This window comes from Chionomys nivalis, chromosome 16 (assembly GCF_950005125.1).
Source record: "Chionomys nivalis chromosome 16, mChiNiv1.1, whole genome shotgun sequence".
In the NCBI taxonomy this organism is placed as follows: Eukaryota; Metazoa; Chordata; class Mammalia; order Rodentia; family Cricetidae; genus Chionomys; species Chionomys nivalis.
Genome location: NC_080101.1, coordinates 25,823,021 through 25,831,430, shown reverse-complemented (window position 1 = coordinate 25,831,430; position 8,410 = coordinate 25,823,021). Strand labels below are relative to the sequence as shown.

The 8,410-nt window shown below is 50.9% G+C and overlaps 1 pseudogene; it reads left to right on the top strand.

Annotated features, from left to right (window-relative positions):
- The first annotated feature begins 7,757 nt into the window (after positions 1 to 7,757).
- On the top strand, positions 7,758 to 8,140 carry LOC130888283 (huntingtin-interacting protein K-like; annotated as a pseudogene).
- The last annotated feature ends 270 nt before the right edge of the window (positions 8,141 to 8,410 follow it).

The window sequence follows — 8,410 nt, the reverse complement described above, 5'->3', positions numbered from 1 at the left end:
GCACATGCCTTTAATCCCAGCACTAGGAAGCCAGAGGTTGGCAGATCTCTGTGAGTTCAAGGCCAGCCTGCTCTACAAAGGGAGTTCCAGGACAGCCAGGGCTGTTACACAGAGAAATCCTGTCTCAGGGAGTAGGGGGAACCGCTTGTACAAACCTTTCCATCCACTCCTACCTTAGCTTCTGTTAAACTGCTTGCTTGCACAAAACCTCCCCACAACAGCAGCATACAGGTTAATTTTTTTTTTCTTTTATAAACTGCCTTACCCTAAGCACTCAGGACTATGCTTGGGTCCCAAATTCCCGAGTTTAGTCCCAGCCAGCTGAAATAAAGACTTTCAATTGGCTATAAACTGAGTGGTCATCTCTGGTGGGTTCTTCAGAACATGACTAATACTGAAGAACTTTCTCCTTCTGGCTTGCAAAAGTTGCAAATCTCATTAAATTCTGCAAACCTGAGTAGAATATCTGCTGAGGGCCAGGCACTACGCTGAACTCACTACAGTGAAGTCACAGGGGCTGTAGCATGCAGCACTACAGTGTAGCTTCACTACCGTGAGGACCCAGATATGTCTGTACCACCAGGGGCTGTAGCTTGTGCAGGAGATTCACTACAGAGTCCAGTGCGTCAAAGAACAGCATTCTAGATGTGGGAAACAGGTTGAAATGTGTTCGTAAACTGCAGAGATAAAGCCACCTCAGTTCTTAGCCCTGCTCACTGGGCCCAGCAGCTAACCTCCAGTAAATGAATGTAACTGGCTGGCCCCACCCTGTTCTGTGCATGACATCACCAAAATGGGGAGAACATAGCACGTGGTAGGGAGTGGGTTATTCTTACAAATGGAATGGTTTGTATGGGCCTTTCAGAGAGAAGGCTGAAGAGTGAAGACACACTCAGGCAGGCTGTGTGAGGGAATAAGGGTGTGCCCACCTATAAAGCCAGAGTGAGGACAGTGAGGACAGAGCACCATGTGACGCTTTTCACACGCCACATCCCTGGCCTTGCACGCACGGGTCTGGCAGGAGCCTGGCCTTGCACACTCGAGGTCCCTGAGAGGAAGGGAGAGAGGGAGGGAAAGAGAGGGAAGACAGAAGACTTGTTCTCCAACCAAAACCCATTGCTTGTCAAAGAAGCCCTGTGTTTCAATGCCATCTGTCGTGACCCACCACACTGGGTCCCTGCCCTCAGAGAGCTTTTGTTTTTAAGGCTTTAAAATCAGATGGGGCCCAGATTACCAGGATTCATCTGAAATCAAATCTCACAACACCTTCCCAGCAACCTCAGGATCCTTTTGGCCGAACAACCATCGCTTAGCCACAATGACATGTAAATTTAGAGGAGCGTTCAATTGTCATTCTCTCCACGTCAGGGGACTGTGGAGAAGAGTGGACCAGGAGCCTGAAGGAGCCTCCTCTGGGTCCTCTGTGGATACTCTTAACCCTGGGTACCAGAAGTGTTGCCCATGGTTAACCAAACACCTCAGAAAAGTCCTGTTCCTGGCCCTCCCCCTCCCCCAGCACCCTCCAGCAGATACAAGAGGCATAGCAGAACCTCCTAGAACGGAAACTGTCCTCTTCCCAGCAGCCGTCACCGGCAGACTCTCCTGGTTCACCTGCCTCGACCTCCCTTCATACCCCAGCTTCATCCTCCACACCCACCCAGTGGAGCCTCAGAGACTTGGGGACCCACAGGCACCCTGGACAAGTCATGGGTCACCAGCCACTTCTCTTCCGTGCCTATAACCAGCTAATCATCTCCCCTGGGGGGTTCATGACAGCCCTCCCACACTTGACTGCTCAGGGAGTTTTCTGGTTTCTCGCCTCAATTAACCCTGGCTTCCTGGGTCACTCTGGATCCCCTCAGCAGAACCTGCCTGTGTGGTCGGGGCGGAGGGGGGGTTCCCTCTTTGATGATCCTTTCATTCCTGTCTGCGAGCCAGCCTGTAACCACCATCTTAGCAAGGTTGGGAGAGCTCCCAGCCTCTCCAGGATCTGCCGCATTCTTGTTAGTAGCAAAACTACAAAAGAGGGTCTCATCTACACTGCCCTTCTCCACGTTCACACGTCCAAATCAGGATTGGGGCTCTTCCCACCTGCCCTTCCTCCTCCCTCTGCTGAACCTCATCAACAGAAAATAGTGTTTGAAATTTCCATAGGTCAAGAGTATAGAAAAGATTCAATATGGCGCCTCAACGGTCTGATCCCTCCAGACACCTGTTCAGGTGGCAGCTACCTGTAGTAACCACCACACAACATGAACTGGGCAGTGTGGGAACACAGAGGAAGAACCAATGCCCAGGCCTTTGAGGGGCTACATTCTGTCTCTTGGTGAGGTACCCTGAGCACCGCTGGAGTGGCAATTCCCATATTCATGATACAGCCAAGGAACAGATGAGCAAAGGGTCAGGTGCCAGCCTGGGGTGGGAAGCAACCAGGATGGGGTACAGGCCAAGGAAACGGGATGCCCACAAGACCTCAAATTCTTAGGGCCAGCACCCAATACCTATCACCTACTAAGGTCTCCAGGCCAAAGAAACTGCCACAACACAATATCCTTTAGGTTGGAGGACTTTTCTGAGATTACCCGTTCCAGAACCTTCCTTGGTACACCTGGGAACCCCACTCAATACCCAGATGCAGACTCCTATCCTGCACTGGGTTAGAGGCAGGTTCAGACCCTTGGCTCGCAGTGTGGTATTTTTCATGTGGCTGGGAAGTGGGGTGTGGGGCCAGGATCATCAGTGGCTGGACGTGGAGCTTTTGAAGCTGGGCCTAGAGGCTAGCTAGCCAAGCAGGAACATCACCAAGCACAAGTGCCGCACTGCCACAACGGGCTCGAGACACCAAGAGGAATCCAGGGTGGCAGGAAGGAGAAAGAAAGGCTGTGAAAGTGAAATTTGCCATTTGTGAGAGGGGGAAACCGAAAATGTTCTCCAGCCCATGCAAATCACCCATGGCCTTTTGGCTGCACCTGCAACCGCACACAGCACAGAGCACACATCACCGCCCTCTCTGGTTCCCACACAGTCTGCAGCAGATATAGGCAGAGGTGGTAGAAACAGTGTTCCCTCCGTGGTGGGCTTCTGACCTTCCGAGGGCTGCTGGCTTTACTGGACGCTTACTAGGTACAACCCTGTTCAAGAGAACGTTCCAGCCTCCATCGGGGCTCCCACGCCCCGTCTGCTCACCTCCTGCCTCCCTCCTGTGGGAATTTGCTTGTCCCTGCGGTTGTTGCTGGAAATACCCCACCTTTCCCCCATTCTCTCCAACCCCACAAGAAGTTCCATGGGAAACTTCCCTCCGCCCCAGGCACCATCACTGTCTGGCAGCCTGGCCTCCGGCTGCTTGTGCGCTTCCTCACCCTAGACCTTGGTGCTGTTTCAGAACAGCTTGTTTTCCTTCATCCAGCATGACCTCCTTTACGCAGCCCACTCCCAACATCCTGGCCTCTGTTTCCTAGAACCCTCCTGAGCTAGGGACTGCACCCCCAGATGCCAGCCCACCAAAGAAGACTTTCCTAAGAGTCTTTGGAATCACACCCCTGCCCCTCTTGCCTCAGATGTCACTGGGAATAAACGAATGACTCTAACAGAATGTCTCTTCACAATTCTCCATTTCCCACCCTAAACAGCTCAAATAAGAGGCCACAGTTTTTCAAAGTCTCTACCTCAGTGTCGGGTCTCTCCCAGGCATTGCCCATCCAGACACAATACCCATGACAGGGACATGCCAATGACAGACAGGAAACCATGATGCACAGAGGCCATGCCATCCTGAAAGCTAGGAACAGTGCCTCTGCTGAGCCAGGAAAGCGCACCGGAGTTCAATTGAGCAGGACGGGACCAGCTGGACAGCAGGAGCCATGTGATGAAGGGGCAGGGGCTCTGTGAGATGTGGGCTTGGGGTAGAGCAGGAGAGTGGGCAAGAAGAGGCCAGCCTGAGCAAGGGCTGGGGCAGGGATGATGGCTGCACCCTGCCCACCGGTGGCGATGATTCCATGGAGAAACAAGCTCCCTCACAAGCATTGTCAGAACTGGGTGAGTCACGGCCTCCTCTTCCCCCAGGTCTCACAGAAATACTGATTCAGGATCTATCCTGTCCTGCTCAAACACGAGCTTATCAGAGGCCATTCCCAGGCCACCGTCACTACGGGCTCATACTCTGTCACCGGGCACCAGCCAAGACGTGTTCTTCCGGCTCTTCATGTCTGAGACTCACCCATGGGTAAAAGGATTTTAGTGCTTTGCTGCAAACTGAGTTGGGGTGTTAAAGTTGGAGGAGCCCGAACTTAACAAAGGTTTCCTAATCACCCCACCGCAGAAGCAGGCCTCTCATGAAGATGAGCTTTATCCTCTTCTTTAGAAAGCTTACACAGAATATAAGCTTCGAGGACCACGATGTACAAGCAGGCTCCCCACACCTTCCTCCAGTTCTCAGCTTAAGAGGCCCTATTAAACCCAGGGTGGATTTTCTATGCCCAATGGTTTTTCCATTTTGTCTTTTTAATTTTTACTTTAAGGACTTAATTTTAACAAAAGAGCCAAATTACCACCAAGCTTAAAATGAACTTGTTTAGGGAAGTTAAAAACAGGCTTTCGAATATGGAGATGTAATTGACTTTGCAAGGTAATAATTACATGGTCCCCGTGCCCCCTGCCTCACACAAAAAGCGGGGCAGAGAGAACTCAGAAACCTGAGGTGTCTGCTTCCACTGTGAGTCTTAAGATACACCCCCACCAGCCTGAACCCTGGGCTGAAGACATCAGGATCCATCAGCCTACGTCCAGACACCGTACTGTCAGGAATCGATAGGTAGGTTTGATGGGATGAAAACACAGACATAGGTGGGCGTAAGCAACAAAGATCTCCTTAACACAGTGTGGCTCAGCCTTAGAAGCCAAGAGGGCTGCACGCAAACCCAGTGACAGCTGGGGACACGCTTGGGCTCTCAGGGATTGTTTTGTTATGGCTTGAACTGTGTCCCTGAAGATGCTCAACTCCCTAGTATCTCAGAATGGGAGTGTACTTGGAGATCACACCTTCCGAGCTACAGTTGGAGGCTAGGGGAACCTCAATCTAATGTGAACGATGTCCTTATGGGACCAGGAGATGCTGATAGAGGATTCTTGGGAGCACAAAGGGATTTCCATATGAAGAGGAACCAAGAGGGTTGCCGTTTGTGAGAAAGAGATAAGTTCACCCCAACTGGTACCACGACTTCAGGCTACTGTGGTTGAAACTACCCAACCTGTGACAGGTCGCTATAGCAGCCTGGCAGATAATGCGGGTTCCTTTTGCTAGACATGGGAAGAGTCATTCAAGGGTGGCTCTTTGGCCCAGGGTCTTCCATTCTAGGATTTTACCCAAAAGGTTTACTAGGAGCCCTTAAAGAATTACCCTTTAGGTTCGTAGAATATTGTCATAATTGAAACTACGAGAGTGTTTGCCTATGAGAGAATATGGAGAAATCATGCGCATAACTGACTCAGTAGAGCAGGAAGAAGCCATTAAGTCACCAGATCAGCTAGCTGAAACTGATCTGCCCTCTGTGCAGAAATGAGAATGCCCTTCGGCCAGATGATGGGTAAACACACTCCGACACATCCACGAAATGCAACGGTCGCAGCAAAATAGGACATTATATTACATGGAGGAATTTCCCATGCTGTGTGAGAAAAGGGAATCAGGCCCTTCTGCCTAATTTAAAATAGCTAAAATTAATCTATGACATCATTAGCTCCCTTGGAAAGGGAGTGACTGGAACTGGCTGTGCGGGAACCTCTGGGGTACTGGAAATATCCTACCTTTTAATCTGGGGATCAAAGACCTTATCCTGAGATCTCCTAGCTGCATCCCCAGATGTTGGCCATTGGTTTACTACCATTGGGCCCCAACCTCTGGGTTACCTACAGGAGGTAACTCCCCAACACGAGAAGACCACGTTAGCTTTCCAGTGTGCCCTGACCTACCTGTCTGTATCCCAAACATGAACTTTAGATATGCAAATATGGAAATTACTCTGTTCATCGTATGCTTATTTTATAATTATTTTAAAAGGCGATGCAAAGGGGGTGAAAGTTGATCTAATATGCACATAGACGATGCAGTAACTACAATCTGTATTTGGTCATAGTTTGCACAGGGCGCGAGGTACCAGCAGAAAGAATCAGGACAGGCTTTCCCTGGAGAGGCTGCTCACAGAGGAAGGCGGATTAAGTGAGAAGCATCTCACCTGTGCTTGTCCCAGTGCCCAAGAGCAGGCCGGCAGAGGCTCGCTTAGACGAGAAGGTGGACAGCCCTGATGGGACTCGGGGTATGGGGTATGCTGGGAGTAGCAACAGCACAGACAGGGCCACCCTACTGCGACTTGTCTGGCTGCAGGAACAATCGCAGCATGGCTGACCAAGGATGGCCTGGGTTGTTCATTGCCTCACAGGAGAGTCAGGCATCGCGCACTGGAAGGGAAACATCAGGGCAAAGCTGAAGCTCCCAGTCACTTTGCTTGGGGACACAGAGGGGTAAAGTGGAGCTCACCAGTGGCTCCAAAACTATGAGCTTCGTGTAGAGGTGGGTAGGTGGAGAAGGGGAGCCACAGGGAGCTTCAGCCATGGGGACTTGAGAAGGTCGGCATGGCGTGAAGTAAGGAGATTTCAGAACTCAGAACAAGGTGTGGGGCTGAGACATCAAGCAAGGCCAGGGAGCACAAGGACTTAGTTGGTCTGTTTCCCCCTTCTGTTGTCTGCCTTGTTTCTCAATGAGATCCAGTTGGGGAGGATTTTAGAGGTTTTAGATGTACAACTCACTTGGTTTTACATCTTCCCATTGCCCCCCACTCTCCACCCCCAGTTCATGGAGGGGCAGTCCTGAGGTCCAGAGAGCAGAGTCTCCAGCAAAGGTGGTGAGGTCAGAATTCATGGGAAGCCACAGGCAAGGGCTGAGGTTTGGCTGATGCCCAAGGCCAGGCTCACTGGTCCTGCCAGGGTCAGGGCCTCAAAAGGAACCCTCTCACCCGGAGGCCCCAGGCCAGTCACTGCCTGAGTGCCAACAGGGAAAGTCACAGAGCTGAGCCTGTGAGTTAGCAGGGCTTCCTTCTGAGTGGGGTATTTTGGGTGGGTTTTCCAGTTATCCAGATTAGCATTAGGTAAATTCCCACGTATAGGGGCTTCTCACTTGTACAAGAACAGCTGTCAAAGTGGAAGTGCCTGTGCGGATGACCTGCCTCTCTATGGTGTGCTGGACACGAGGGGACAATGACTCCAGCCAGGTTCTAATCCCACCCTCGCCCGGCCGGGGAGTGACTCTCCACTGTTCGCTTCCACAATGAACCGGGAGCCTAGGAACCACTTCTCTGCTGCGAATCAGTGGGGCCCCATCCTGGGCCAGATGCTGGGGAGTCAGGGAGAAAAGGGTTGGATTGCCCCATAGAAGCTTCTGGAAGGAAAGATGGGAAAGACCGCTCAATCAGGATGCGGGGCTGTGCACTGCCATCAATCCTATACCTATGGTCCTATAGTCTGCAGCATGGAGGGTACAAGGGCACAGTAACCATTTCATAGCCACCCACTCTGGGAGCCCTCGCATCCCGCCACCAGCCTCACCCCCTATGGCCCCCGACTGCTCGATACTGTTCCAAAACAGTGAGTACCGGGGGATCTCCTTTTGTAAAAAGGGGAATGGTTTATAGTCAGTAGATAGATCTGGGGACTGTGTGTATACAAAGAGAGCTTGGAGAGGAGTAGAAAGGTGTAAAGAAATACAGATGGGCAGTGAGATCAAAATGGCGACCGAAGGAGATGTGGAGCTGGAGTTAGAGAGCGAGACCAGCGGCCTGGAGCAGCCTCCCGAGAAGCCACGGAAGCATGATAGTGGCGCTGCTGACTTGGAGGGGGTTACTGACTATGCGGAGGAGAAGGAGATCCAGAGTTCAAATCTGGAGACGGCTATGTCCATCATTGGAGACAGACGGTCCAGGGAGCAAAAGGCAAAACAGGAGCGGGGAGAAGGAACTGGCGAAGGTCACAATCGAGAAGGAAGATCTAGAGTTGATAATGACAGAGATGGAGATCTCTCAAGCAAGCAGAAAGGAGCTTGCGGGAACACATGGGCAACATTGTGGAGGCTCTGGTTGCTCTAACCAACTGATAATGTGCATTTTCAGACATTCTGGACTGATTACTGAAACAAAGTGTTTGTTATTCTGTTCATTTTTTTTTTTCAGTTTATCTCTGATCAAATGCATTATATATTCTATTTTGTTGTCAGTTTCTATGTTGGATCTTCATGAAAGTATAAGAACAATCAGTATAAAGAAGTACCTAATGTTCAAATATAGGCTCTTTTTTTTTTTTTTTTTGGTTTTTCGAGACAGGGTTTCTCTGTGGCTTTGGAGCCTGTCCTGGAACTGGCTCTGTA